The 27,878-nt window shown below is 36.0% G+C and overlaps 1 pseudogene across 1 annotated transcript; it reads left to right on the top strand.

Annotated features, from left to right (window-relative positions):
* Gm20871 (predicted gene, 20871) lies at window positions 1-26,049 on the top strand (annotated as a pseudogene). Its single transcript, NR_038299.1, has 8 exons — window positions 1-34; window positions 1,414-1,545; window positions 6,854-6,920; window positions 7,510-7,544; window positions 22,379-22,495; window positions 23,242-23,341; window positions 25,365-25,461; window positions 25,821-26,049. The product of NR_038299.1 is annotated as a predicted gene, 20871 (transcript).
* Window positions 26,050-27,878: the final 1,829 nt, after the last annotated feature.

The raw sequence follows: 27,878 nt of genomic DNA, 5'->3' as shown, positions 1-27,878 counted from the left end.
GCGGTTGGGAAGGTGTTCTCCTCTTAGATGAGCTGTAAGTGATAGTCTGCCCTGATCAGGGTTGTTGGACAGTTAATCGAGGTGTGACAGGGTGGGGAATCTCAGGCCCAGGAGGCCACTATGTGAGGAAAAGCCTCCTGATCGCCATTTTCTGTGGAATCTGAGGGTGAATGGAAGGTGGAGGACCATATTCATGGAAGAGGATCGAACAGGTCAGGGCCATAGAGAATTGGGAACCCTTGGAAGAGAAAAGCTTGGGGCCTGGGGATAGGATCAGAGAACCAGCTGCAGGACTGTGGGTCAGGGAACAGGGATCCATTGGTGAGATGCCTTGGCGATTGTCCTGTGTGATATTCAGGATCCCTTAGAAACACACTGAGGATTCCTCCCTCCTCATTGTCTTCTCTATGGTGTGTTCCTTTGGTATAGACTGTATGAACATTGCAGACAGTAGAATGGCATAGGAAGATGAATGAAAAGAAGAAGAGGAGATAATTGTAAGAGATTCATAAGTCATTGGGGATGGATTCTGACCACAGATCTTTCTGTCTCAGTCTCCCATGTATTGGGATTAAAGACTTGCACCACCAATTTCAGCTTTTTCTCTCAGTTTAGGTTCTGTAGGATGGGATCTATCTTTGTAGTTTCAGCTGGCCCGGCTTGGCCTGGCCTTGAACTTACAATCTTCAGATGTTTGAAATCCTCGGCTTCCCCAAATCCCTAATTTCTCCAATATAAGGTCTTTCTGTGTGGGTGGTGGTGGTAGTTCATGTTTTTTTGTAGACTTAGTGGTGGATCTTTTTGATATGAATATACAGTTACCATGTTCTTTATCTTTCTGGATAGAACTGTGAGTTTACCTTAGACTGAGATAAACTGGTAAACAGAATTGCTGATGTTTTGTTTAAAAATATTCTGTGGGAGATAGGACCAAAATTCAGATGCCTCAAAGGTTAAAGGATGTTGCTCATCATTTTTTTGGGAGGAGGGGAGGACTCATATGTTGAAGGTTGGCAAGTTTTTGTCTCTTTTTAAACTGAGAAATGGCAGATTGATAACTTAGGTTCTAAAGGAGGTTTTTAAAGAAGTGAGTTAAAGAAGTTTTTAAAACAAGTTGTGAGGGAGAGGGACATGATAAATGGGATACACGGAGGAAATGGTACGGGTAAGTATATATATATGCATCACCATATTGAATATGTACACAGAACTCTCTGATAAAGGCAATTGATTAAAAATATACATGTTAAGTAAAAAAGAAATGATCTTTCATTGAGCTAAAATAATTATTTGATGTTTTGTTATTTTTAATTATTTAAATGATAATTTTTAATCAGGTAACTAAGTTCTTTTTTTTCCTTTTTATTTTTATTGTTTTTTATTGTTTTTTTTTCTTTTTTATTAACTAAGAAGACTACTGAGTTCTTATGAGAAGAATGGCTCTTAAGAAATTGAAGGTGATACCAAAGGAAGGTTACTTATTACTTTTGGACTTTGATGATGAGGATGATGACATAAAAGTTTCAGAGGAGGCTCTTTCGGAAGGTATAGCATTTCCAGTATTAATTGTGTCCTGCAGTTCATTAGACTTTACCTAGTCACCTGAAATGGAAGAAGTCTTTGTTAAGAGCTTACATATACTTCATTTCTAATTTTACCTATATCTCTCTATTCCTATATACAAGGTTTTGCAGCACATAAACCTACTCTTGGAACTATATCAGCATATGTTGAGAGAGAAGAACTTTCTTGATTTCACCTCAAGAAAAGACGTGAACATTGTTCGTATAATATGTTTGCCAAACATGAATTTATTTCATAAAACCTGCAAATAAATTATTTCCTTTCTTTTTCTATTATATATTTTCCTTATTTACATTTCAAATATTATCCCCGTTTCTAGTTTCCACTCCAAAAAATCTCCTGTCCTCTCCCCTCTCCCCCATCTCCCCAACACACCATCTACCAATTCCTAACCCAGGTATTCCCCCATACTGGGGCATAGGATCTTTACAGGAACAAGTGTCTCTCCTCCCATTGATGCCTGACTAGTCCATCCTCTGCTACATATGAAGCTGGAGTCATATGTCCCATTATTTGTTTTCATTGATTGGTGGTTTAATCCCATGGAATTGTGGGGTACTTGTTAGTTCATGTTGTTTTTTCTTCTAGGGGCCTGCAAACTTCTTAAGCTCCTTAGGTATTTTCTCCAGCTCCATAATTGGGGACCCTGTGCTAAGTCCAAAGGATGTCTGTGAACATCCACTTTTTTATTTGTCAGGCATTAGCAGATCCTCTCAGGAGACAACTATATCATTCTCCTGCACCCAAGCCCTTGTTGGCATCTTCAGTAGTGTCTGGATTTGGTGGTTGTATATGGGATGGATCCCCAAGTGAGGCAGTCTCTGTATTCTTTTATTCTCAGCTCCAATCTTTGTCTCTGTAACTCCCTCCATGATTATTTGGTTCCCCATTCTAAGAAGGAATGGAATATCCACACTTTGGTCTTCTTTCTTCAGTTTCATGGGTTTTTCACATTTTACCTTGGTTATTCTGAGCTTCAGGGATAATATCCACTCATCAATGTGTGAATATCATGTGTGTTTTTTGTGATTGGGTTAACTCTCTTAGGAAGATATCATCCAGATCCATCCATTTGTATAAAAATTTCATGAATTCATTGTTTTTAATAGCTGTGTAGTAATTCATTAAGTAAATGTACCATATTTTCTATATACATTCCTCTAAAGAGAGTCATCTGGTTTCATTTCAGCTTCTTGTTATTATACATAAGGCTGCTATGGACAAAGTGAAGCATGTTTCCTTATTACAAGTTTGAACTTCTGGGTATAACCTTATCAATTTTATGAGGTCCCATTTGTCCATTTTTAATCTTATAGCACAAGACATTGGTGGTATTTTTTTTTTCAAGAATATTCCCCCTTTGCCCATGTATTCCAGGCTATTCCCCACTTTCTCCTCTATAAGTTTCAGTGTCTCTGGTTTTATGTGCAGTCCCTTGATCGACTTAGACTTGAGCATTGCACAGGGGATGAGAATAGATCAATTTACATTCTACTACATGCTAACTGCCAATTGAACCAACACCATTTGTTGAAAATGCTGTCTCCTTTCCACTAGATGGTTTTAGCTCCTTTGTCAAAGATCAAGTGACTATAGGTTTATTTCTCTGACTTCAGTTCTATTTCATTTATCTACCTGTCTACCACTATACCTGTACCATGTAGTGTTTATCACAATTGCTTTGTAGTGCAGCTTGAGGTCAGGCATGGTGATTCCACAAGAGGTTCTTTTATTGTTGGGAATAGTTTTTCCTATACCAGGTTTTTTGTTGTTGTTGTTGTTGGTTTGTTTTTTTTGTTTGTTTGTTTGTTTGTTTTTATCAAATTCCAGGAGAATTTGTAAATTGCCCTTTCTAACTCAGTAAAGAATTGAGTTGGAATTTTGATGGGGATTGTATTGAATCTATAAACTACTTTTGGCAGAACAGCCATTTTTACTATATTAATCCTTCCAATCCATGAGCATGGGAGTTCATTCCATGTTCTGAGATCTTGTTTCATTTCTTTCTTCAGAGACATGAAGTTTTTATCATATATATCTTTCACTTTCTAAGTTAGAGTCACACCAAGCTATTTTATATTATTTGTGAGTATTGTGAAGGGTGATTTTTCCCTAATTTCTTTCTCATCCTCTTTTTCCTTTGAGTAGAGAAAGGTCACTGATATGTTTGAGTTAATTTTATATTCACCTACTGCACTGAAGTCATATATATGGTTACGATTTCTCTGGTACATTTTTGGGTCACTGATACATGCTATCATATATTCTGGAAATAGTGATATTTTGACTTCTTCCTTTCCAATTTGTATTCATTTGTTTTCCTTTTGTTGTCTAATTGCTCTGGTTAGGACTTCAACTACTATATTCAATAGGTATGAAGAAAGTGGGCAGCCTTGTCTAGTCCCTGATTTTAATGGGATTGTTTCATTTAGTTTAATGTTTCCTACTCGTTTGCTGTCTATTGTTTTTTTTTTTTTATGTTTAGATATGGGCCTTGAATTCCTGACCTTTCCTGGACTTTTATTATGAATGGGTGTTGTGTTTTGTCAAATGTTTTCTCAGCATCTAATGAGGTGATCATGTTGTTTTCGTCTTTGAGTTTGTTTCTATAGTGGATTAAGTTGACAGATTTCCATATATTAAACCATCCCTGCATTACAGGGATGAAGCCTACTTGACCATGATGGATGATCGTTTTGATGTATTCTTTTATTTGATTTGCAGTGATTTTATTGAGTATTTTTGCTTCGAAATTCATAAGGGAAAATGGTCTGAAGTTTCCTTTCTTCATTGAGTTTTTGTATGGTTTGAATATAATTGTAATCTGGCTTCATAGAACAAATTCAATAGTGTTCCTTCTCTTTTGATTTTGCATAATAGTTTGAAGAGTTTTGGTATTAGGTCTCCATGTGTAAGACCCCGAAGATGGACCTCCTCTCAAGTCCAGTAAAGTCCCGGGATGAGCTGGCCAGCACCCCAATGACTTGAGAGAAATCCACACCTGATGCAAACTGCAAGAGGTTTTATTATCAGCTAGCTAAGGACAAACTCCTTCCACTGTGCAGGGCAGGGGCGTATGACTCTGAGATGTGACAGAAGAAGGTTTTTATTAGCTAGCTGAGGAATTGGGATGAGTTGGGAGGAGAGTTTGGAGGAGTTGGGAAGAGTTGGGAGGAGTGTTCTTCTCTGCCCGGATGTCCTTGGCAAAACTCCAATTTTCGAATCTCTAGCTGTAAGGCTCAGAAACCAAAAGGCTTTTTGGTAGCTGTAGATAACATAGAGTCTCTTTCTGGCTGTATTTTTATAAATCAGGGAAAACAATCTTGGAGAATATCCAGGTGCTTTACCTTCCAGGGAGAAACGCTCTAAGTTGTAGTCTCACATTTCCCACTCCTTCTAGTACATAGTTCTGATCTTATAAGTTAGAAAATTAAACCTCTGGCCCAGCTGCCAAACAAAGCCAACATGAAGTCACAGCTTTAGGATATGTAAGATTGAGAACCTCAGAAGCCCCTTGAATGAGACAAAAGAGCCTCTTGCCAGTGGGAGGAGGGAGGGAGGGAGGTTCCTGTGCAGTGCCCACTGTGCGTGAGCAGTGCCAGGCCAGTGGGCCATGGCAGGCTGGATGCCAGAACTGGGCACATGCTGGAGGTGTGGCAGCAGGGCTTGTGAGAATCATCAGGGAGAGTCCTTTTGATCTGAGTTCAAGTTTGCCAGAATGGTGGCACCAGACCAGGACAGGTACTCCTGTTTGAAATTTATGTGGCACCAAGATGGTTTCTGGTTCGTATGTTTTTTGTTTTTGTGTTTTTGTTTTAGTTTTTTATTGTGTTTCAACATTTCCAAGGCATCTTTTCTGACCAGTTGTAGGTCCTTCAAGTGAGCTAGTGGGAGTTCTGAAAAAGAAACATGAGTGTCAAACATTCCCCCTGCTTCTGTTAAAGGGGGGGGGGTCCCCAGTTGAGGAGTTCGAATGGTGTAAGTTTAAATTTCCCTGTGGTGTTCCATACTCAGAACAAGGTGAAGGGAAAAAGAGCTGCATAATCTTTTCTGCAGGTCTCTAAAACCAATTTAGTCAAGGTTTCTTTTAATGCTCTATTCATGTGTGTTTTTGAGCTTTACTAAAGTTTCTTTTATGAGTGTGGATGACATTGCATTTGGCGTATAAATGTTCAGAATTGGGAATTCATCTTGGCAAATTTTAACATTGATGAATATGAAGTGTCCCTCCTCTTTTTTTTTGATAACTTTGGGTTGAAAGTCGAATTTATTTGATATTAGAATGGCTACTCCAACTTGTTTCTTTGGAACATTTGCTTGGATAATTGTTTTCCAGCCTTTTACTCTAAGGTAATATCTGTATTTGTCCCTGAGATTTGTTTCTAGTATGCTTGGTCTTGCTTACACATCCTGTCCGTTATTCTATGTCTTTTTATTGGTGAATTGTGTCCGCTGATATTATGAGATATTAAGGAAAAGTAGTTGTTGCTTCCTGTTATTTTTGTTGTTAGAGTTGGAATGTGATTCATGTAGCTTTCTTCTTTTAGGTTTGCTTCAAGATCAATTTCTTGGTTTTTCTAGAGTGTAATTTCCCTCCTTATATTGGAGTTTTCCCATTATTACCCACTTGATGGGCTGGATTTGTTCGAGCATATTGTGTAGATATCGTTTTGTTTTCTCAATCTATTGTAAAATTTTTTGATGCGTCTAGTAGCCTTGTCTGGCATTTCTTTTCCCTTAGGGTCTGTATGACATCTGCCCTGGATATTATGGCTTTCATAATCTCTGGGGATAAGTTAGGTATAGTTTTGATAGGATTTCCTTTATAAGTCACTTGACCATTTTCCCTTAGTGCTTTTAATATTCTTCTTTTTCTTTTCTTTTTTTTTTATTATGCATTTGGAGTTTTGATTTCTATATGATGGAAGAAATTTCTCTTGTGGTCCAAACTATTTGGAGTTTTGTAGGCTACTTGTATATTCATAGGCAACTCTTTCTTTAGGTTAGGGAAGTTTTCTTCTATAATTTTGTTGAATATATTCACTGTCCCTAAATTTGAAATACTTACTTGTCATTGATACCTATTATCCTTAAGTTTTGTCATCTCCTTGTGTCCTGGATTTTCTCGGTGTAAATATTTCCTTTCTAAAATCTCTTCCAAAAATTTACATGGAGAGTTTTTCGAGAGAAATTCAAATCGATAGTACTTTATTAACTATTACTTATATAGAATCCTTTCAAATGTTTCTGTTTTCTATTGTTAATACAGTAAAGAGCCCAGCGTTTGATAAAAATGAGAATATATCGCCTCAAGCAGAAGCAGATGAAGATATGGGGTAACATTTTCAATATTTTTTGCCAGCTCAATAGATTACTTCATAAGTAGTGTTTGTATTCCCTTCACTGGAGAAGTAGATTCAGGAAGATAGCAATACAAATCAGACACTGCTATATGTTGAGTTCAAGCCCAGCTTGAGGGCCTTCAGACCTTGTGATAACAAACACATAGCAACTAGTACAATATGACCACCTGCCTGAGATCTTCCAAGATATACACACAAAGAAAAGGAGAAAAATCATGAAAATAAGAGGGGGACCATCTGGCAAGAAGAAGGGTCTCAGCAAGAGTGGGAGACTAATGAATAAACTACTGTGGGTGTAAATGTATGAATTGGTAAAAGTAAAGGATACAAGATCACTTTGATACTCCACCATGTAATATATATATATATATATATATATACATATGTATATGTATATATATATATATATATATATATATGACATTTGTTCTTAACCAAACATTATATATTTATTATAAATAATTAAAAGAAAGTTCTTTTTAAAGTTTTGTGTGGGTAAGAAAAATGTCCTACCAGTCCACTATATTTCTTGCATTAATTTTTTATTTTCCTTTCTTCACAGAGATGAAGTAGACAGTATGTTGGATAAATCTGAAGGTATGTGTTTTTGGAGGTATTTGCCTGTTTTTTAAAGAGGTCAGAAGAGGGCATCAGATTTCTAGACTGTATAGCAAAAGGGGACAATTTTAGGGTTCACAGTAATTGTAGTTTCCTTTAAAACACATATGAGATAACTTCTCAGCAAACATTCAGAATGCAAGATTAGCTGAAGATGTAGCTCAGTGGTAAATCACCATTTAAAAGTGATGAGTTTCATCTTCAGTGGCAAAAATAAACAAACAAAAACAAACAAAGAAACAAAACAAAACAATAACAATAAAAACCCCAAACAAACCAACAAATGCACCAAATTAACAAAAATCCTACCAAACAAGCAAAACACAGTTATAAGTCTTGCAAATGAAATGTTAGGTTGTCCAGTTTGCCAAATTAACTGCAAATTGTAAAATGAGCAAGAAACCGAGTTTGCTCTTGTAAGGAAACAAGCAAAACCAGCAATAAGCATTTTAGGAGCCTAAACTTAGGCATGATTAGAGAAGAAAAAAAAATATACAGTGGCTACCACAAGAGAACAAACCTCTCAGAGGGGCTAGAGAGATGGCTGTTTTGGTAATGTGCTTTCCTTGAAAGTATATAAATTAAGGAGGGGGTCTTAAATCGGCTTTAAAAATGCAGGCTGCAACCCAGTGAAAAGTAGGTGGAGACAGCTTGCTGCTAGCCAGGCTAGTGGCATTGGTGAGCTGCACAATCAGAGAGAACCTGTCTCAAGTTTTAAGTTTGGGCAGTCAGAGGTGGTTCATGCCTTAATCCCAGCAGTTGGTAACCAGGGTGAGGTCCAGGACTACAACCCTGCCTTGAAAAAAAAAAAAAAAAAGGAAGTTGGAATGTGATTGAGAATGAAGCAAATGTCTATTTGTCGCCTTCTTATGCATACTTATACTGAAATGTATATGCATCAGTTTTTTACAATACTCTTTATCTGATTTACACAATCCATTAAAATGATGGTTTTTGTCTTTTTGTTTTTTCTCTTTGAGGAAATTGTCAATATTAAGAAAGTGTTATAATTTTGTAATCTCCACTGTATAGTACAAATAAACATGTTTCAAGAAAAATGATCAGCACACCTTAAAAGACACAAAGGACAGGGATGGAAAGATGGCTTAGAAATTAAGAGCACTTGTTTTTGGACAGAACCTAGTTTTAGTTCCTAGGACCCACACAATGGCTCAAACCCATTTTTAATTCTATATCCATGGGTTTTGGAATTCTCTTCTAGTTTCTATGTGCACCACACATGCATGTTTATAAATACAAACATGCAAAAACAAATTACTTAAATAAATAAAACAATTGAAAATTACAAACAACAGCACCTTCATCTGAAACAAAGTAGGAGAGTCTTGTTTGGGGTCCATTTTATTTTAGCTTTCAAGTTAGTATTGTAAACTTGGAAAATGGAAAGCCTCTGGGTAGTAGTGGCAGCTAAAATACTACCTCCTTTTTGCTCTTCAATGACAGACGACTGATTGAGCCTTTCTCACCCTTAGTACACATGTGCAAACACTGCCAATCAGCAAGGGCCTTGGCTGAGATTGTTTTCCGCTATCCAAACCCTGTTACCCAGTATGCTTTGTGGTAGTCATCAAGCCGAGTTCTTGTGGAAGCAAGGTTCTTGAGGAAGCATGGTAGGGAGAAGTCTCAGTAGAGGTAGTCAATTGTCTGTTGAAAGATGATTAATCCTGTTTGAGCTGGGGGCCTGTGTGGGGAAGAAGGTGGAGGGGTGGAGGTGTTACTTTAGGAGTAAGGAGAGGAGGTGACCCTCACTGGACTCAGGAAGGTACTGCTTCCAGGCTCACAATCAACTTTTCCCACTTAGGTCTCTGCTGAGAAAAACAGAGAACTTCGCTAAGGGCAGGGGTTTGAACAGAATTATTTTCTAACAGAAAGCAGGAAGGCCAGGGAATTGGAGACCCTGGAAGTCTTCTTGGGGCTTGGGGAGGTGAGGAGTGAGTAAATTGGAAGTCAGTTAGTGGAGCCAACAGACTAAAACCTTCTTTTAGCTGCTGCTGCCTGCCAGGAATTCATTAAAAACGAACTGAAAACCAGTCTTCATTTACCTCTACCTGTTGTTAAAATGGCAGATTCCCGAAATTTCTATGTATAGGCTCCAATTGCCTCAAAATACAGAGGCTCCTCTCAGCCTCAGAAGTGCTGGGACTTCAGACATAATTCAGGCCAGGTTGTTGTTATTTATTTGTTGTTTTGGTTTAGGACAGTAAGCTCTAACTCTATATCTCAGGATTGTCTGAAACCTCACCTGCAGCTTTGACTGGCCTTGAAACTGAAGTCCCCAGCCTTACAAATGTACCTGGGCCTGAGGAAATATGTGTTCTTTATTTTTTATATTTAAAATTTGTTTGTTTGTTTGTTTGTTTGTTTGTTTGTTTTTTATTCCTTTTTTCCTTGTTGAAGATTGAAACCAGAGCTTCTTGCTGTAGCAGTAACATATTTGTCCAGCCAGAAAAACTTTATATTTTAGATCTGCTTTAGATTTGTATTATGATGAAAAATATTGAGGAGCTTGGTTATGATAAAAGCAACCATGATTTCATTTGGAGATTGAGATGCAAACACATTTACTCTAATTTATCAAAACCCTAGCAACAATGGGACCAAAATTTAGATCATCGTGTGATTGCATATAAACCCACTTGAAGTCACAGTTAAAGCCATCATATTAGGTGTGTGTGTGTGTGTGTGTGTGTGTGTGTGTGTGTGTGTGTGTGTGTGTGTGTGTGTGTGTGTGTGTGTTTATTTACATTTCAAATATTAGTCATTTCCTGGTTTCACCCCAGAAATTCCCTTTACCATTCCACCCTCCCTCTGCTTCTATGAGCATGTTCCCCCACCCACCAACACCCATGTCCCTGCTCTAGTATTTGCCTACACTGGGACACCAAACTTCACATGACCAAGGACCTCTCCTCTCATTGATGTTTGACAAGGACATCCTCTGCTATGTATTTAGCTGGAGCCATGGGTCCCCCTCTTTGTTTGCTGGCTTCGTCCCTGAGTGCTCTGGGGTGGGGGGCGGTCTGCTTGGTTCATATTATTGTTCTTCCTGTAAGGTTACAAACCCCTTCAGCTCCTTCAGTCCTTCCTCTAACTCTTCCACTGTGGACCCCATAATCAGTCTGATTGTTGGCTGTGAGCATGAGCCTCTGTTTTTGCCAACCTCTGGCAGAGCCCCTAAGGACACAGCCATATTAGGCTCCTTTCAGCAATCATTTGTTGGTATCCACAATAGTGACAGGGTCTGGTGTTTATATACGGGATGGATCCACAGGTGGGGCAGATTCTGAATGGTCGTTCCTTCAGTCTCTGCCCTGCACTTTGTCTCCATATTTCCTCCCAGTAGTATTTTGTTCCCCATTCTGAGTAGGACGGAAACATGCACACTTTTTTCTTCCTTCTTAAGGTTTATGTGGTCTGTGAATTACATTTTGGGTATTCTGAACTTTTAGGATAATATCCACTTATCAGTGAGTGCATACCATATTTTTTCCTTTGGGATTGTGTTACCTCATACAGGATGATATACTTTAGACATATACGTTTGCGTGTGAACTTCCTGAAGTCATTTTTTCTTTATGGTCACTATACATTTTTATCACTATTTCTCTATAATACAGCTTGAGGTCAGGGATGATTCCCCCTGAAGTTCTTTTATTGTTGTGAATAGTTTTACAATATCCTGGATTTTCGTTATTCCAAATGATTTTGCATATTGCTCTTTCTATCTTTATAAAAAATTAAGTTTGAATATTGATGGAGAGGGCATGGAATCAGAGCTTACTTTTGGCAAGATAGACATTCTTACTAAATTATTTGGGACACCAATCTATGGCCATGGGAGATCTTTCCATCTTCTGAGAATTTCAATTTCTTTCTTCAGAGACATGAAGTTCTTGTCCTACAGAACTTTGACTTGCTTTTTTCGTGTCACACCAAGGTATGAGACTATTGTGAAGAGTGTTGTTTCCATAACTTCCTTTTCAGCCTGTTTATCCTTTGAGTAGAGGAAAGCTACTGATCTATTTGAGTTAATTGTATATCCAATCACTTTGCTAAAGTTGTTTCTCAGGCTTAAGGGTACTTTAGTGGATTTTTTTGGGGTCACTAAATATACTATCTTATTACCTATTAATAGTGATATTTTCATTTGTTCTTTTCCAATTTTTAACTTTTTGACCTCTTTTTGTTGTCTATTTAATCTGGCTAGAACTTCTAGTACTATAGTGAATAGGTAGGGAGAGAGTGGGAAGCCTTGTCATATATTAGTGGGATTGCATCGAGTTTCTCTCCATTTATTTTGATGTTGGATCCTGGTTTGCTACTATGTTTAGTTATGGGCCTTGCTTTCTGAATCTATCCAAGACTTTCATCATGAAGGTGTGTTGATTTTTTTTTAAATGATTCCTCAGTGTCTAATGAGATAATACTGTGTTTTTTTCCTTGAGATTCTTTACATATTGGATTACATTGATGGATTCCCATATATTGAACCATTCCTGTATCCCTGGGATGAAGCCGCTTGATCATGTAGGATGATCATTTTGATGTGTTCTTGGATTGTGTTTAACAGGATGTTATTGAGTATTTTTGCATCAATATTTATAAGTTAAATTGGTCTGAAGTATCCTGTCTTCATTGGGATTTTGTATGGTTTGGGTATAAGAGTAAATGTGGCTTCATAGAACAAATTAAGTAGTGTTCATTTTCTTTTGTTTTTGCATAATAGATTGAAGATTGTTGGTATTGGTGTTTCATTGAAAGTCTGATAGAAATCTGTACTAAACCCATCAGATACGGGGCTTTTTTTTTTTTTGGAGGGGGGAGCTCTTAATGACTGCTTCTATTTCTTTGGGGGTTATGGGAGAGTTTACAGGGTTTATCTCAACCTGATTGAAATTTAGTACCTGACATCTGTCTAGATAATTGTCCAATTCATCCAGATTTTCCACTTTTGCTAAGTTACAGGCTTGTATAGTAGGATCTGATGATTTTTTTGGATTTACTAAGTATCTGTTGTTATGTCTCCCATTTCATTACTGGTTTTGTTAATGTTGATATTTTCCCTGTGCCCTGTAATTAGTCTGGCTAATGTTTTATCTATCTTGTTGACTTTCTCAAAGGTCCAGCTACTAGTTTGTTTGATTTTATGTTATAGTTCCTTTGTTTCCACTTGTTTGATTTCAGCCCTGAGTGTGATTATTTCCTGCCTTCAACTCCTCTTGGGTGAATTTCCTTCCTGTTATTCAAGGGGTTTTAGGTGTTCTGTCAACCTACTACTGTATCTTCTCTCCAGTTTCTATTTAGAGGCATTCACAGCTATGAGATTCCCTTTAACACTGCTTTAGTTGTGTTCCACAACTTTCAGTATGTAGTAACTTCATTTTTTTTAAACTCTAAAAAGTCTTATATTTATTTTTTTTATTTCTTCCCTACCTGATTTATCACTGACTGGATTTTTGTTCACCTTCTACGTGTACATGGGTTTTCAATTATTTATATTATTATTTCAGATCAGCCTTAGTCCTTGGAGATTAGATAGGATGTATGAGATTATTTGGATATTTTTATATCTGTTGAGGCATGTTTTGTGACTGATTATATTGTTAATTTTGGAGAAGGCGTCATGAGGTGCTGAGCAGAATGGACAATTTTTGTTCTAGAATAAAATGTTCTATAGATATCAACTAATGTATTTGTTTCATAACTTCTGTTAGTTTAACTGTGTCTTTTTTTTAATTTTTCTTTCCAGGATCTTTCCATTGATGAGGGAGGGTTGTTGAAGTCTTCTGCTATTATTGTGTGTCGTGCAATGTGCATTTTTAGCTGTACTAAAGTTTCTTATATGAATATGGATGCCATTGCATTTGGACTATAAATGTTTAGAATTGAAAATTCATCTTGGTAAATTTTAACTTTGATGAATATGAAGTGTCACTCCTTGTCTTTTTTGATAACATTGGGTTGAAAGTCAAATTTATTTGATATTAGAATGGCTACTCCAAATTTGTTTCTTTGGAACATTTGCTTAGAAAATTGTTTTCCAGCCTTTTACTGTGAGGTAATGTCTGTCTTTGTTCCTGAGGTTCGTTTCTGGTATGCTGGGTCTTGCTTACACATCCAGTCTGTTAGTCTATTTCTTTCTAATTGGTGAATAGAATATGGCGATATTAAGAGATACTAAGACAAAGTCTTTGTTTCTTCCTGTTATTTTTGTTGGAACTTTGTTCATGTAGCTATCTTCTTTTAGGTTTACTTCAAGATTAATATCTTGTTTTTGCTAGCATGTGATTTCCCTCCTTATATTGGAGTTTTCCCTTTATTATCCCTTGAAGGGTTTGATTTGTTCAAAGATATTGTGTAAATATTGTTTTTTCACAGAATACCTTGTTTTCTCAATCTATGGTAAAATAGTTTTGCTGCATATTATAGCTTTGGCTCTTATTTCTGCTCTCTTAGTGTCTGTATGATATCTACCGTGGATCTTATGGCTTTCATAGTCTCTGGGGAGAAGTTAGGTGTAATTCTGATAGGAATTCCTGTATATGTTACTTGACCATTTTACCTTACTGCTTTTAATATTTTTTCTTTGTTTTGTGCATTTGGTGCTTTGATTAATATATGATGGCAGGGATTTTTGTTTTTGTTGTTGTTTTTCTGGTCCAAACTATTTGGAGTTCTGCATGCTTCTTGTATATTCATGGACATCTCTTTCATTAGGTTAGGAAAGGTTTCTTTTATAGTTTTATTGAAGATATTCACTGACCCTATAATTTGGAAATCTTACTTCTCATCTATACCTGTTATCCTTATGTTTTTTCTTCTTCTTGTGTACTAGATTTCCTGGATGTACTTAATTTTACTTAGTTTTTAAAATCTGTTTCAAAAACTCAAAACGGGCAGTTTTTCCAAAGAAATTCAAATTGATAGTACTTTATTAACTATTACTAATATGGCATACTTTCAAATGTTTACATTTTCTATTGTCAATACAGTAAATAACCCAGCAATTGGTAAAGATGGATATATATCGCCTCAAGTAAAAGGAGATGAAGACATGGGGTAATATTTTCAATTCTTTTTCTTTTTTTCTTTTTTTTTTTTTTGCCAGTTCAATAGAGTACTTCAAAAGTAGTGTTTGTGTTACCTTCACTGGAAAAGTAGATTCAGGAAGATCAGCATTTCAATGTCAGATGCTGCTATATGTTAAGTTCAAGCCCAGCTTGGGATCCTTTAGACTTTGTGATCACAAACACATAGGAACTCATACAATAGGACCACCTGCATGTGATATTTGACACACTCAAAGAAAAGGAGAAACATCATAAAAATAAGTAGGGGACTATCTGGGAAAAAAAAGGGTCTCGGCAAGTGTGGGAGAGTTATGAATAAACTCCTTGTGGGGTGTAAACGTATGAATTGTTAAAAGTAAATAATCCAAGTTCAAGTTGGTAGTCCACCACATATTTTATATGCATATGACATTTGTTCCAAACCAAACATTATATATTTATTATAAAAAATTAAAGAAGGTTCTGTGTAAAGTTTTGTGTGTGGTAAAAAAAATGGCCTACCAGTCTACTATATTTCTTGCTTTAATTTTTTATTGTTCTGTCTTCACAGACATGAAGTAGGCAGTATGTTGGATAAATCTGGAGGTATGTGTTTTAAAAATATTTCCCTGTTTCTTGAAGAGGCCAAACGAGGGAAACAGATCTCTATAGAACCTATAGCATAGGGGGATAATTGTAGGCTTCACAGAAATTATAGTTTTCTTTAAAAAATACACACAGATAACTTCTCATCCAACATTCAAAACTAAAGATTAACTAAAGATGTAGCTCAGTGGTAAAGCACCATTAAAAGTTATAAATTTCATCTTCAGTGGTGAAAACAAAAACAAAAACAAAAAACCAGCAAAAAAAAAAAAAAAAACCCAGCAAATTAACAAAAAAAAAAAAAAAAAGCACCAAAGAAACAAAACACAGCAATAAGCCTAGTAAATGAAATGTCAGTTCGTCCAGTGTGCCAAATTAACTGCAAATTGTAAAGTGAGCAAGAAAACCAATTTGCTGTTGTAAGGAAACAAGCAAAACCACCACTAAGCATTTTAGGAGCCTAAACTTAGGCATGATTAGAGAAATAGAAAAAGAAACCAAACAAACAAAAAACAAACAAACAAAAAATTGCAGTGTCTATAGCAACAGAACAAACCTTGAAGAGAGGCTAGAGAGATGGCTGTTTTAGTAAAATGTTTTCCTTGAAAATAAAAGTGGGGGCCTAGAATCCACTTCTAAAATGCAGGCTGCCAACCAGTGCTGAGTAGGTGGAGACAGCTTGTTGGCTAGCCGAGGTAGTGGCATTGGTTAGCTGCATATTCAGAGAGAACCTATCTCAAGTTTTAAGTTGGGTCAGTCAGTGGTGGCACATGCCTTAATCCCAGACGTTGGGAGGCAGAGGCAGGGAGATTTTTGATTTTGACGCCACCCTGGTATACAGGGTGAGTTCCAGGTTAACCAGAGCTTTTCAGATAAACCCTGACTTGAAAAAAAAAAAAGAGAAAATGAAAAAGAAATTTGGAATATAATTGAGAATAAAACAGATGTCTATATCTGGCCTCCTTATGCACCCATATACTGAAATGTATACACTCCATTTTTATCCTGAAACTTTTTATGATTTACACAATCCATTAAAATTATGTTTTTTTTTTGTTGCTGTTTTGTTTGTTTGTTTGTTTGTTTTTCTGTTTCTGGAAATAGACAACATTAACAGAGTCATTTTTTATACTATCCATTATATAGTAAAATTAAACATCTATCGTTAGAAATGATCCAGCACACCTTAAAACACACACAGGATAGGAATGGAAAGATGGCTTAGAAATTAAGAACACTTGTTGCTTTTGTACAGAACCAAGGTTTAGTTCCTAGAACCCAGATAATTCTCAAAATCATTTTTAATTTTAGATCCAGGGATTTTGGCATCCTATTCTAGTTTCTAGGGGAACTAGTCATACATGTTATATAAATACAAACATGCAAAAACACTTTAGTTTAAAAAAAAACAAAAAAAAAAAACAAACAAAACAAAAAAAAACAATTTAGAGTTACACAGAACAGCCCCTTCATCTGAAACAAAGTAGGAGAGTCGTCTTTGGAGTTCATTTTATTTTAACTTTCAAGTTAGTATTGCAAACTTAGAAAATGGAAAGCCTCTGGGTAGTAGAGGAAGTTAAAATACTACCCGCTTTTTGAAGCTTTAATCACAGATGATTGAAAGAGCCTCTCTTACCCTTAGTACTCATGTGCAAACACAGCCAATCAGCAATGGGCTTGGCTGAGATTGTTTTCCCGCTGTTCAAACCCTGTTACCCAGTATGGTGGCTACAAAGAGTTCTTGAGGAAGCAAAATTCTTGAAGAATCATGGTAGGATGAAGTCTCAGTGGAGGTAGTCAATTGTCTGTTGGTTAATCCTGGTTCAGCTAGGGGTCTGGGTGGGGATGAAGGTGGAGTTTTGGAGGTGTTTCTTCAGGAGTAATGAGATTAGGTGACCCTCACTGGACTCAGGAAGTTGCTACTTCCAGGTTCACAATCGACCTTTCCCTCTTAGGCCTCTGCTGAGAAAAACTGAGAACTTCACTGTAAGTGCAAGAGTTTGAACAGACTAGCTCCTAGCAGAAATCAGGAAGGCCAAGGAAATGGAGACCCTGAAAGTATTCTTGGGGCCTGGGGATGTGAGGTATGAGTAAACTGGACTTCACTTAGTGGATGAAACAGACAAGAACCTCTTCTGTGCAACTGCTTCCCACCAGGAATTTATTAAAATGAAACTGAAAACCAGTCTACATTTTAACGTGTTGTGAAAATGCCACATTGCCGAAATTTCTATATATAGGTTCCAAACTGCCTCAAATACTAGAGGCTTCTCTCTGCCTCAGAAGTGCTGGGAATTCAGACATAATTCAGACCAGGCTGTCTTTATTTATTTGTTGTTTTACTTTAGGAAAGTAAGCTCTAGCTCTATATCTCAGGATTGTCTGAAACCTCAATTGCAGCCTGGACTGGCCTTGTACCTGAAGTCCTCAGCCTCAGAAATGTAATGGGGCCCGAGGAATCATGCCTTCTTTATTTTTTATATCTAAATTTTGGGGGTTTTTATTTTTCATTCCTGAAGATTGAAACCAGAGCTTCTTGCTGTAGCAGTAACATATTTGTCCAGCCAGGAAGAATTTTATATTTAAGATTTGTCTTAGATTTGTATTGTGATGAAAAAGGTTGAGGAGCTTGGTTGTGATAAGAGCAACTATGATTTTATTTGGAGATTGAGATGCAGACACATTTACTCTAATTTATCAAAAAACTAGCAGGAATGGGAAAAATTTAGATCATCCTGTGATTAGATGTAAACCCACTTGAAGTCACAGTTAAAGCCATCAGAGTGTGTGTGTGTGTGTGTGTGTGTGTGTGTGTGTGTGTGTGTGTATTTATTTACATTTCAAATATCAGCCATTTCCTGGTTTAACCCCAGGAAATCCCTATTCCATTTGACACTTGCTTTGTTTCTATGAGCCTGTTCCCTCACCCACATACTCCACCTCCCTACCCTGGCATTTGCCTACACTGGGGCATGGAGCTTTCACAGGACAAAGGACCTCTCCTCCCACTGATGTCTGACAATACCATCCTCTGCTCTATATGCAGCTAGAGTCATGGGTGCCCCTCTTTGTTTGGTGGCTTAGTCCCTGAGTGCTCTGGACTGTCTGCTCGGTTCATATTGTTGTTCTTCCTGTAAGGTTGCAAACCCCTTCAGCTTCTTCAGTTCTTCCTCTAACTGCTCCCCTGGGGACCCCATGATCAGTCTGATTGTTGGCTGTGAGCATCAGCCTCTGTTCTTGCCAAGCCCTGGCAGAGCCTCTCAGGAGACAGTCATATTAGGCTCCTATCAGCAAGCACTTGTTGGTATCCACAATAGTGACTGTGCCTGGTTTCAGTATATGGGATGGATCCAAAGGTTGGACAGAATCTGGATGGTCATTCCTTAAGTCTCTGCCCTGATCTCCACATTTCCTATCAGGAATATTATGTTCCCCATTCTAAGAAGGACTGAAACACCTACACTTTTGTCTTCCTTCTTCTTGAGCTTCATGTGGTCTGTGAATTACATTTTGGGTATTCTGAGCTTTTAGGATAATATCCACTTGTCAGTGAGTGCATACCATGTTTTTTTTTTCCTTTGAGATCACACAGGATGATATATTTAAATCTCTCCATTTCATGAAGGCATTGTCTCTGTACCATTACCATACATTTTTTTAATCACTATTTCTGCATAATACAGCTTAAGTTCAGGGATGATTCCCCCTGAAGTTCTTTTATTGTTGAGAATAGTTTTGGGATATTCTGGAGTTTTGATATTCCGAATGGTTTTGCATATTGCTCTTTCTGTCTCTACGAAGAATTGAGTTTAAATTTTGATGGAGAGTGCATGGAATCTGTAGATTGCTTTTGGGAAGACAGCCATTTTTACTAACTTAATCTATGACCATGGGAGACCTTTCCATCTTCTGAGATTTTTCAGTTTCTTTCTTCAGAGACTTGAAGTTCTTGTCATAGAAATCTTTCACCTGCTTGGTTTGAGTCACATCAAGGAACTATAATTTGTGACTTTTGAAAGGTGTTGTTTCCATAATTGCCTTTCAGCCTGTTTATCTTTTGAGTAGAAGAAAGGTACTGTTTTGTTTGAGTTAATTGTATATCTAGCCACTTTGCTGAAGTTGTTTTTCAGGTTTATGGGTTCTCTGATGGAATTTTTGTGGTCACTTAAGTATACTATTTTATTATCTGCTAATAGTGATATTTTGATTTATTCCTTTCCAATTTTTATTCCTTTGACCAATTTTTGTTTTCTAGTTGCTCTGTCTAGAACTTGTAGTACTATAGTGAATTGGTAGGGAAAGAGTAAGAAGCCTTGTCTAGTCCTGTCTTGTCTTATTTTAGTGGGATTGCATCAAGTTTCTTTCCATTTAATTTGATGTTGGCTTCTGGTTTGCTTCTATATTTAGGTATGTGCTTAAAATTCTTAATCTATCCAAGACTATTATCATGAAGGTTTGTTGATTTTTTTTTCAAATAATTTCTCTTCATCTAATGAGAACTGTGTGTGAATTTGCTTCAATATATGTGTGCGTGTTTCTTTGTGTGTGTCTGTGTGTGTGTGACAGATACATATATATGTATCTGATGAATCCGATTGTTTCATAACTTCTCATTAGTTTCACAGTGTCTCTTTTTCATTTCTTTTTTCCAGGACCTCTCCATTGCTCAGAGTGGGGTGTTGAAGTTTCTCACTATTATTATATGGGGTACAATATGGACTTTGAGTTCTAGTAAAATTTCTTTATGAATTTGGTTGCCCTTGTATTTGGAGCATAGATATTCCGAATTGTGAGTTCATCTTTGATGAATTATCCTTTGATAAGCATGAAGTAACATTACTTAACTTAAAAAACAAAAAAAAAGTACTTTGTGAACCTCCTCTTTTCACAGTAGGCCCTCTTGACTACTGAGGCGTTTTTGTAACAGCTTTGAAGGAATTTTAAAAGGAAAAAAAAATAGATGTAAACAATTTCACAGTTCCATGTACTCATAGCTAAGTGATATGTATACAAAATTCTATACATGAAACATATTTTCATTGATCCAGTGCTAATTTTATATTAAGTCAGTTTCTTTTCTAGGAGTCTTCTGTGCTTCCTTCTTTATATGGCACAATGCAAAACTGAATTCTTTAATGTAACCCTTATAACTTATTTTTAAATTTTATGTTATGGTTATTGTTTTTTTTTTCTTTCACGTGTGTATGTGCACAACTAGTGTGTCTTGTACCTGAGGAAGCCAGATGAAGGCCTTGAATCCCCTGAAACTGAAGTTATAGGTAGTGAGCCACCTTGTGGGTTTTGGTACTCCAATCTCAGAAATCTGGAAGGGAACCAGTGCTCTTAACTGCTGAATCATCTCTCCAATCCCTTCATTGTTTTTTTTTTCTTTTTATGAAATGAATTATCTAACTGTAAGTGGAAGACAACTTACTAAACAATGAGAGAATGATACTCAGATTCTAAAGTATCTGTTTTAAATTATATGTAACTGAATGCTAAGTGAGCTTTCTCAGAAGACAGTAACTTGTCTTTGAGATATGGTGTCATTATGTAGTTCAGGCTGGCCTGCATTTTCCTATTTAACCTATGCAGTCTTTACACTGGAAATCTCCTGCTTAAGCTTCCAATACTAGGATCATACACAAAAAAAACATCTTACATGGCTTACTAAACAATGCTCCTAATACCTATTTTTGGACTTATTTATGTGTATTAGTGTTTTGCTTACAGTTATATATGTGCACCACATGTGTACCTGTTGTTCAGATATCAGTTGATTATTTCAGATACCTGGAACTGGAGTCAGATAGTTGTGAGCCACCATATGAGTGCTAGACACCAAACCTATGTCCTTTGCAAAGAACAGGAAGTACTCTTAACTGCTGAGCCATATCTCTACCCCCATGAAACAATATTATATTTTTAAAAAATAATATTTTGCTTCTTTCAAGTTACCCATTTTACCAAATTATTTTTTTTTCAACTGAAGGATTTGCTCTATTTAGAGGAGGCAGAATAATCATTTAATAATCTGATTTTGTCTAGCACTATGTATGGTGAGAATATTAAACATGTATACCGAAATATAGCTTCATCCTAGTTACTGAAAGCTAACTGTGCATGCTAGAAAGGTACTAAACATTTTCTGAAGCATTACAATTTTCATGAACTGCAGCAGTTACTGATCAAAAGTTCCTACCATAATTTTCTTCAATTGTTTTTTTAAAGGATATGTTCTGAAATATAATTACCAATTCACTTTAGAAATAATTTTATTTTGATTAAAAAAAAACTTGGAGATCATTGTTTTAAACATAGATTTTAACATTTTTATCTATTTTTATTTATATAGGTATTTTGCCTATAAGTATGTCTGTGAGTCATATACATATGTACCTGGTGCATGCAGAATTTAGAACAGGGCATCACATCCCCTGGAACTGGAGTTGGAGATATTTGTGCACATTATGTAGGTGCTAGGAATCAAATGCAGGTTTGATTCTGACAGGGTCTCATTTGTAGCTCTGACTGTCCTGGAACTCAGTATGTTGACCAGGTTAACCTGGAACACACAAATATCTCTCTGCCTTTTCCTCCAGAATACTAGGATTAACATGGGAACCAATATGCCCGGCTGCCCTCTTATTTTAATTGAATATTTTAAACAATGGGTCTAACAGTTCCACAGTCAAGTTTGTTCTTTCAGTTGCATCATCTTTTTTTAGATTTGGAAAAGAATTAGCCTTTATTAAAAGTGTTTCCCTATGAAGAATTAAGTATACTTTTGATCCTTTGTTTTGTGCATTTGTTCTTTTGAAAACTGTTCTTGAAGCTCAAAATTATTTTCCTTACAGAAATTAAAATTCAGATAAGATTAGATATTTCTTATCCAAAATACATGGACTGTTTTTTTCTATGTTGTGGAACATTTCTTTAGACTTTACAGGTTGAACATCCTTCATCTGAACATACCAAACCCTAAGTATTCTAAAGTATGAAGCATGTTTGTGATATCTATCATTTAATTTTAAGTTTCCATAGCATTATTGAATGAAATTTATCTATATCTATTTTTACTTGAATACATGGAATCATCTATTTTTTCTTCAAAATGACCCTTTATTTTTAATATAGATGACATTTATAAGACGCTTCACATAAAGAGAAAATGGATGGAAACTTATGTCAAAGAATCTTTCAAAGGCAGCAACCAGAAATTAGAAAGATTTTGCAAAACGAACGAACGAGAAGGTAGAGTTGTTATATTTGTAGGGTCAAATGTGTATCATTTTAAAAATTATATGTGGCTGAAGTTTAAAAAAAATTATATCATGTCTGATTCTTTAGTAAAAATGTTTGGCTTTGATTTTGTCTAAACAGTTAACCCTATAACATCATGCCTTCAAGCAAACTAAATCTAATTCATAGAAATCTATGAAAATTTTATTTTCTGCTTTAAGTCAATGTTAATGAGATTTAAATTTTAATTTACATTCATTGTGGAAATACAGAAGTCTTGCACATAGTCTTAGGAATGTAATTTATGGATTATTATGTTTAACAATATTCAAAAGGAACAACTACAATTACATATGCAGACAATTTGTATATTTTAGTTGACATGTTTTGCACTGTCTTTACTAAGGCAATGTATGAAAAATAAATTAGAACTTATATTTGGTAGAAAATAATGAAAAAAAAACACATTGAAATATAATTAAATTTTGTACATGTATATATATGTGTGTGTGTATGTGTGTGTGTGTGTGTTAGGTGTGTGTTGTGTGTGTTTATATTTCTTTAATTTTGAAAAGCTAAAACGTAAATGAAAACCTCTCTGATAATATGTTAGAGGAAAAATCTATAATGATTTCCCATTAGATATTTTATACTGCTATTTTTCTTTTTATAGTATGAAATGTTCAATTGAATTTGTTTTGAGTGTTCTTTTTCATATTGGTATGAAATGTGCCTGCTTTTGTTACTGTGCTTTACAGGAAGAACATCAACAACAAATTTTGTGAGCAGTATATAACTACATTTCAGAAGTCTGATATGGATGTACAGAAATTCAATGAAGAAAAAGAAAAATCAGTGGTTGGTACCATAAAAAAACTTAATATTTAACCTAGTATTACTAAGTAGGAATGGAACAACTAGCCTTGAGTTCAGCATATGAAACTAAATTAAGTTCCATTATCTATCTATCCTTGCTTCTGTTCTAGTCTTACTGAGATATAAACTATTGATTGCATACTCTATCAATGAAAACGACTAGGCATTTTATGGTATACCACATCATAAATTTTCAAGAGGCAGACATTTGCAGAAAGATCAAGAGATGATTACCAGTGACTACAAAAAAAAAAAAAAAACACAATATATCAGAGTTCAAAGAAGAGAGAAAGCTTATTTATTGGTTTCACCTGGACTCTGTTGTTTATATTAAAAAACCAACTCAATTTGGTAAATCAGTTCTTACAGTCCTAAATTTAGTAAAGATTTAGTAACAACAGAGGATGGAAACAAACAATCTCAACAGCCCTGGAAGAATTTTCCTGTGGAAGAATATCATATCAGCAAACAATTTTAGATCATGCCTCCATTACTCTACCAATCACTGTAGTCATCATATGGTTTCCAAGTAAGATCTGAGGCAACGATAATCATATTAACTATTTTATTTTATTTACTGGTTAATAGTTTGGAAAGTATTCAATTTGAAAGGAACAGCAAATTCATTCTTGCCTCAGAAGGCATTGAGGAACCTGCCATTATGAGTCAGTTCTGGAAAGAGATAGGAACTAAAGATAAATAATAAATACTCCAATTGAAGACAGTTTTTAAACATTGGACTCTGGATGACATTTCAAGGGAAAGTGATCATCCCTGTAAATAAGGAGTCTAAAGACAGAACAGCAGGGTACTTCAAGATTTGTAATTCTGCATATGGCAGCTGGTGAGAGGGAGCCAGTAAAGGAAGAGAACCACTGGTAGAAAGAAAACTACCATGAGTGAAGGAAAGTTTTAAAGAAGAAAAGATCCCTAAATGTGTCATATGCTGCATGTGGGCCCAATAAGATTGATTTACAGGGCTGGAAGATGGTTTAGTTGGTAATCTTTCTCCCGTGTAGGCATGGAAACCCCAGCTTATATTCCCTGCATTGGGATGAATGCCGACACCACCACCACCAACAACAAAATAAACAACAACAAACTAGCAACACTAAAAACAAACCACCACCACCACAACAAAAAAAAGTTGGTGTGGTTGTGAGCATTTTAAAACAACCAATCTCAGATTTAGTTCAGAGAAAAGAAGATCTCCAGATCTTTGTAGCCACCAGGTGTAGCATAAATGATGAGCTCTAGGTTTAGTGAGATTCTGTCTCTGAAACAGTACTGTGAAATCAAAGATGACACCCAATATTAACCCTTTGTCTCCAAATGTATGCAGGTGCACTTTTTTTAAAGATAAGCATTGCAAATTAGAGGTAATTTTACTTAATTATGATGATTTGAGTGCAAATGTGAGGTAAAAAATTGATCACAGTGAATAAAGGGCAAAACAGGATTGTAGTAGCCCAAGGTGAAAAGGTGTAAAGGGCTTGTCTTAATTTTTTTTTAAATGCAAATTATCATGGTTGTGTGCAACCCTAAAGAATACAATGAGAACTTTATGTTACTACTTCTATATGTTGCTTGAGATTGGAACCTAGAGAAAACCAATCTAAGCTTCCAAGACTAGGATTTTACCGAGTTCATGTATACATGGTGCATGCCTATAAACATAAGAACTTGAGAGGCTAAGGCCAGTCTGTGCATTATGAAAAACTCTTTCACATTAAAAAAAATTCCTACCCCACAATTGGTAGCATAATTTTATTTCATGTTATTGTAAAAATATACATATATTTAGTCAAAATAGTTGTTAAAATTTTAAATCAGTTGGAAAACTATTCCTTTTAACTTTCATATAGAATTATTTTTGCTCACATAAATGTTTTAGTATTAGATATACATTTAGTGTTTTATTGTTAGACTACCATGCATGTTGCATGGCAGTAACAACAAAAATAAACAGAATTGTTATACTAATATTTTCCTTTTACATTTGTAGAATAGTTGTCAAAAAGAACAACAAGCATTGAAACTGTCCAAATGTAGTCAGAACCAGACCCTGGAAGCAGTTAAAGATGCATGAGAAGTCCATGGAGGTATGTTGCACATGGTCCATAAAATGACCTTAGGAATCTAAATATGTTTTAATAATCATAAAGTTTTAACTACTTATTATTTTGAATTATTTCTGACTGAAATGACTGCTATTATCCATAAAATCCTAATGGCTTTGTATGAATTATTAAAGATATGAAATGATAAAATGGGAATTTGACCTCAGATGTACCTCATACTTTAATAACACTATAATTATCCTGCTTTATTAAACATAACCCTAACACTAACCCTAATCCTAATCCTGACCTTAACCTTTACCCTATACATCATCTGCACAGAATCTTTCATATTTGTATCCTTGGGAATTTATTTAATAAGAGGTACTTTTCTGTTTTAGGTTTTGATGAACTTGGGGACCAAGAACTAAGATATGCTTTTTGGTGTAGATGGTGAACTGAGAAAAAAAAATGTCTATGTTTAAAAGAGCCATCATGGAGAATAATCTGAAGTACTCTTCTACTTTCCCATCTTCAGAAAAATGAAGCATGAAAAAATTTCACTTGCTGGTTATATATATATATATATATAAAACAAATAAAAAAATCTCTAACTTTTTTGTTTCCTATGAAACAGAGTTTTAAAGCTTCTTTAATCCTTGTTATTCTGATGATTCTGAGAAGGAAGTTAATCCCAGTGATGTGATTACAAAGTTAACTAGCAGTTATACCTTTAGAGTCAAAATAGAACTTCTTTATTTTTAAATATCTTTAATCATTTTCTTGTTTAAGTGTAAGTGCATCTTTATATTAACTTCCAAAGGAAATCTAAATGAATATGTGAATGGTATATAGTCCTGTGGACTGAAATTCCACACGCTAATATAGTTGAATTATTTAAAATTTATTCTTATACTTTTTTTTAAAGTCGAGATTTTATTCTTCTCCTAGTTCCCCCTCTTACTGTTCCACACCCCATATCTCCTGCCTACATGCCCCCATGCTCCCAGGGCCCCAAGCCTACAATCCCCATCTCCAAGAGTATGTCCCCACCATCCTGTCCCCTCTCCACCAGACCTCCCTGCTCCCTGGGGCCTGAAGTCCCTTGAGGATTAGATGGACCTCATCTGACTGAGTCCAGACCTGGCAGTCCTTTTCTGTATATGTGTTGGTGGCTTTATATCATCTGGTGTATGAAGCCTGGTTGCTGGCTCAGTGTCTGAGACATCCTGGGAGGTCCAGGTTATTTGAGATTGTTGGTCCTCCTACCGGGTAGACCTCTTCCTCAGCTTCTTCCAGCTTTTCCCCAATTCATCCACAGGGGTTCCCAGCTTCTGTCTATTGGTTGCATATAAATTTGAGCATCTGACTCTTTCACCTGCTGGCTTGGTCTTTCAGAGAGCAGTCATGATAAGCCCATTTTTTGTGAGCACAGAATAGCATCAGTAATAGTGTCAGGCCTTGATGCCTCTCCTTGAGCTTTATCACAATTTGGTCTTGTCACTGGATCTCCTTTTCTTTAGGCTTTTCTCCATGTTTTTTCCTTGCAGTTCTTTCAGACAGGAACAATTCTGGGTTAGAGCTTTTTACTGTGGGATGGTAACTCAATCTTTCCACTTGATGTCCTGTCCCTCCACTGGAGGAGGACTCTACAAGTTCCCTCTCCCCACTGTAGGGCATTTCTTCTAAGGTCCCTCCCTTTGAGTCCTTAGGGTCTCTCACCTCCCAGGTCTCTGATATAACCGAGGGTTTTCTCACCTCTTACCTCAAAAAGTTGCCTGTTTCCATTCTTTTTGCTTTTCCTCAGCACTTCAGTTATGTTCCCCACACACACAATACCTGATCATGTTCACGTTCTTGTCCCATTTCCCACCCAGGCTCTTTCCTCCCCATCACTGTAGTGATTTTTTTAACCTTCTTAACATTTAAAATTGTTTTCATCCATACAGATAATTGAAATTTATTTATTTTTTGATTCATTATCTTATTAGTTTCCAAAGGTAAGAGATACAAATAAAGAAGGTACATTGGGTTGATTTTATTTCACTTCATTTCATTTTTGAAATAGGCACATAGTATGTTGTGTATTGCCCAAGAAGTTCTAGAATGTTTAGGTTCTAGGTAATCTCAGCATTCCATGTAGGTATTTTTACAGGTATGTGACAACATACCTGGCTTATATTGTTCTTAAGAAAGTAGTCCCACAAAAATGTACTATAAACACTTTAAAATTAACATTGCTCTCAGAGATGAAAATATTTCCTGTTAACTTACAAAATTCATTGAAAGTATATTTCTTCTTGAAAGAAACTAAACTGCTAACTTCAAGGCAGGATAAAAGGACTGATTAGCCCCCTCTCTCTGTTCTAGGCCCAACCTCTCTGTTCCCATTGTTCTTGTTTCTATAGCTCTGTCTCTCTCTTTGTTTTCAGCTTCCCCTCTATCTGTTCTTTGCCCCA

This window comes from Mus musculus, chromosome Y (genome assembly GCF_000001635.26).
Source record: "Mus musculus strain C57BL/6J chromosome Y, GRCm38.p6 C57BL/6J".
Lineage (NCBI taxonomy): Eukaryota > Metazoa > Chordata > Mammalia > Rodentia > Muridae > Mus > Mus musculus.
This window is presented reverse-complemented; position numbering and strand designations above follow the sequence as displayed.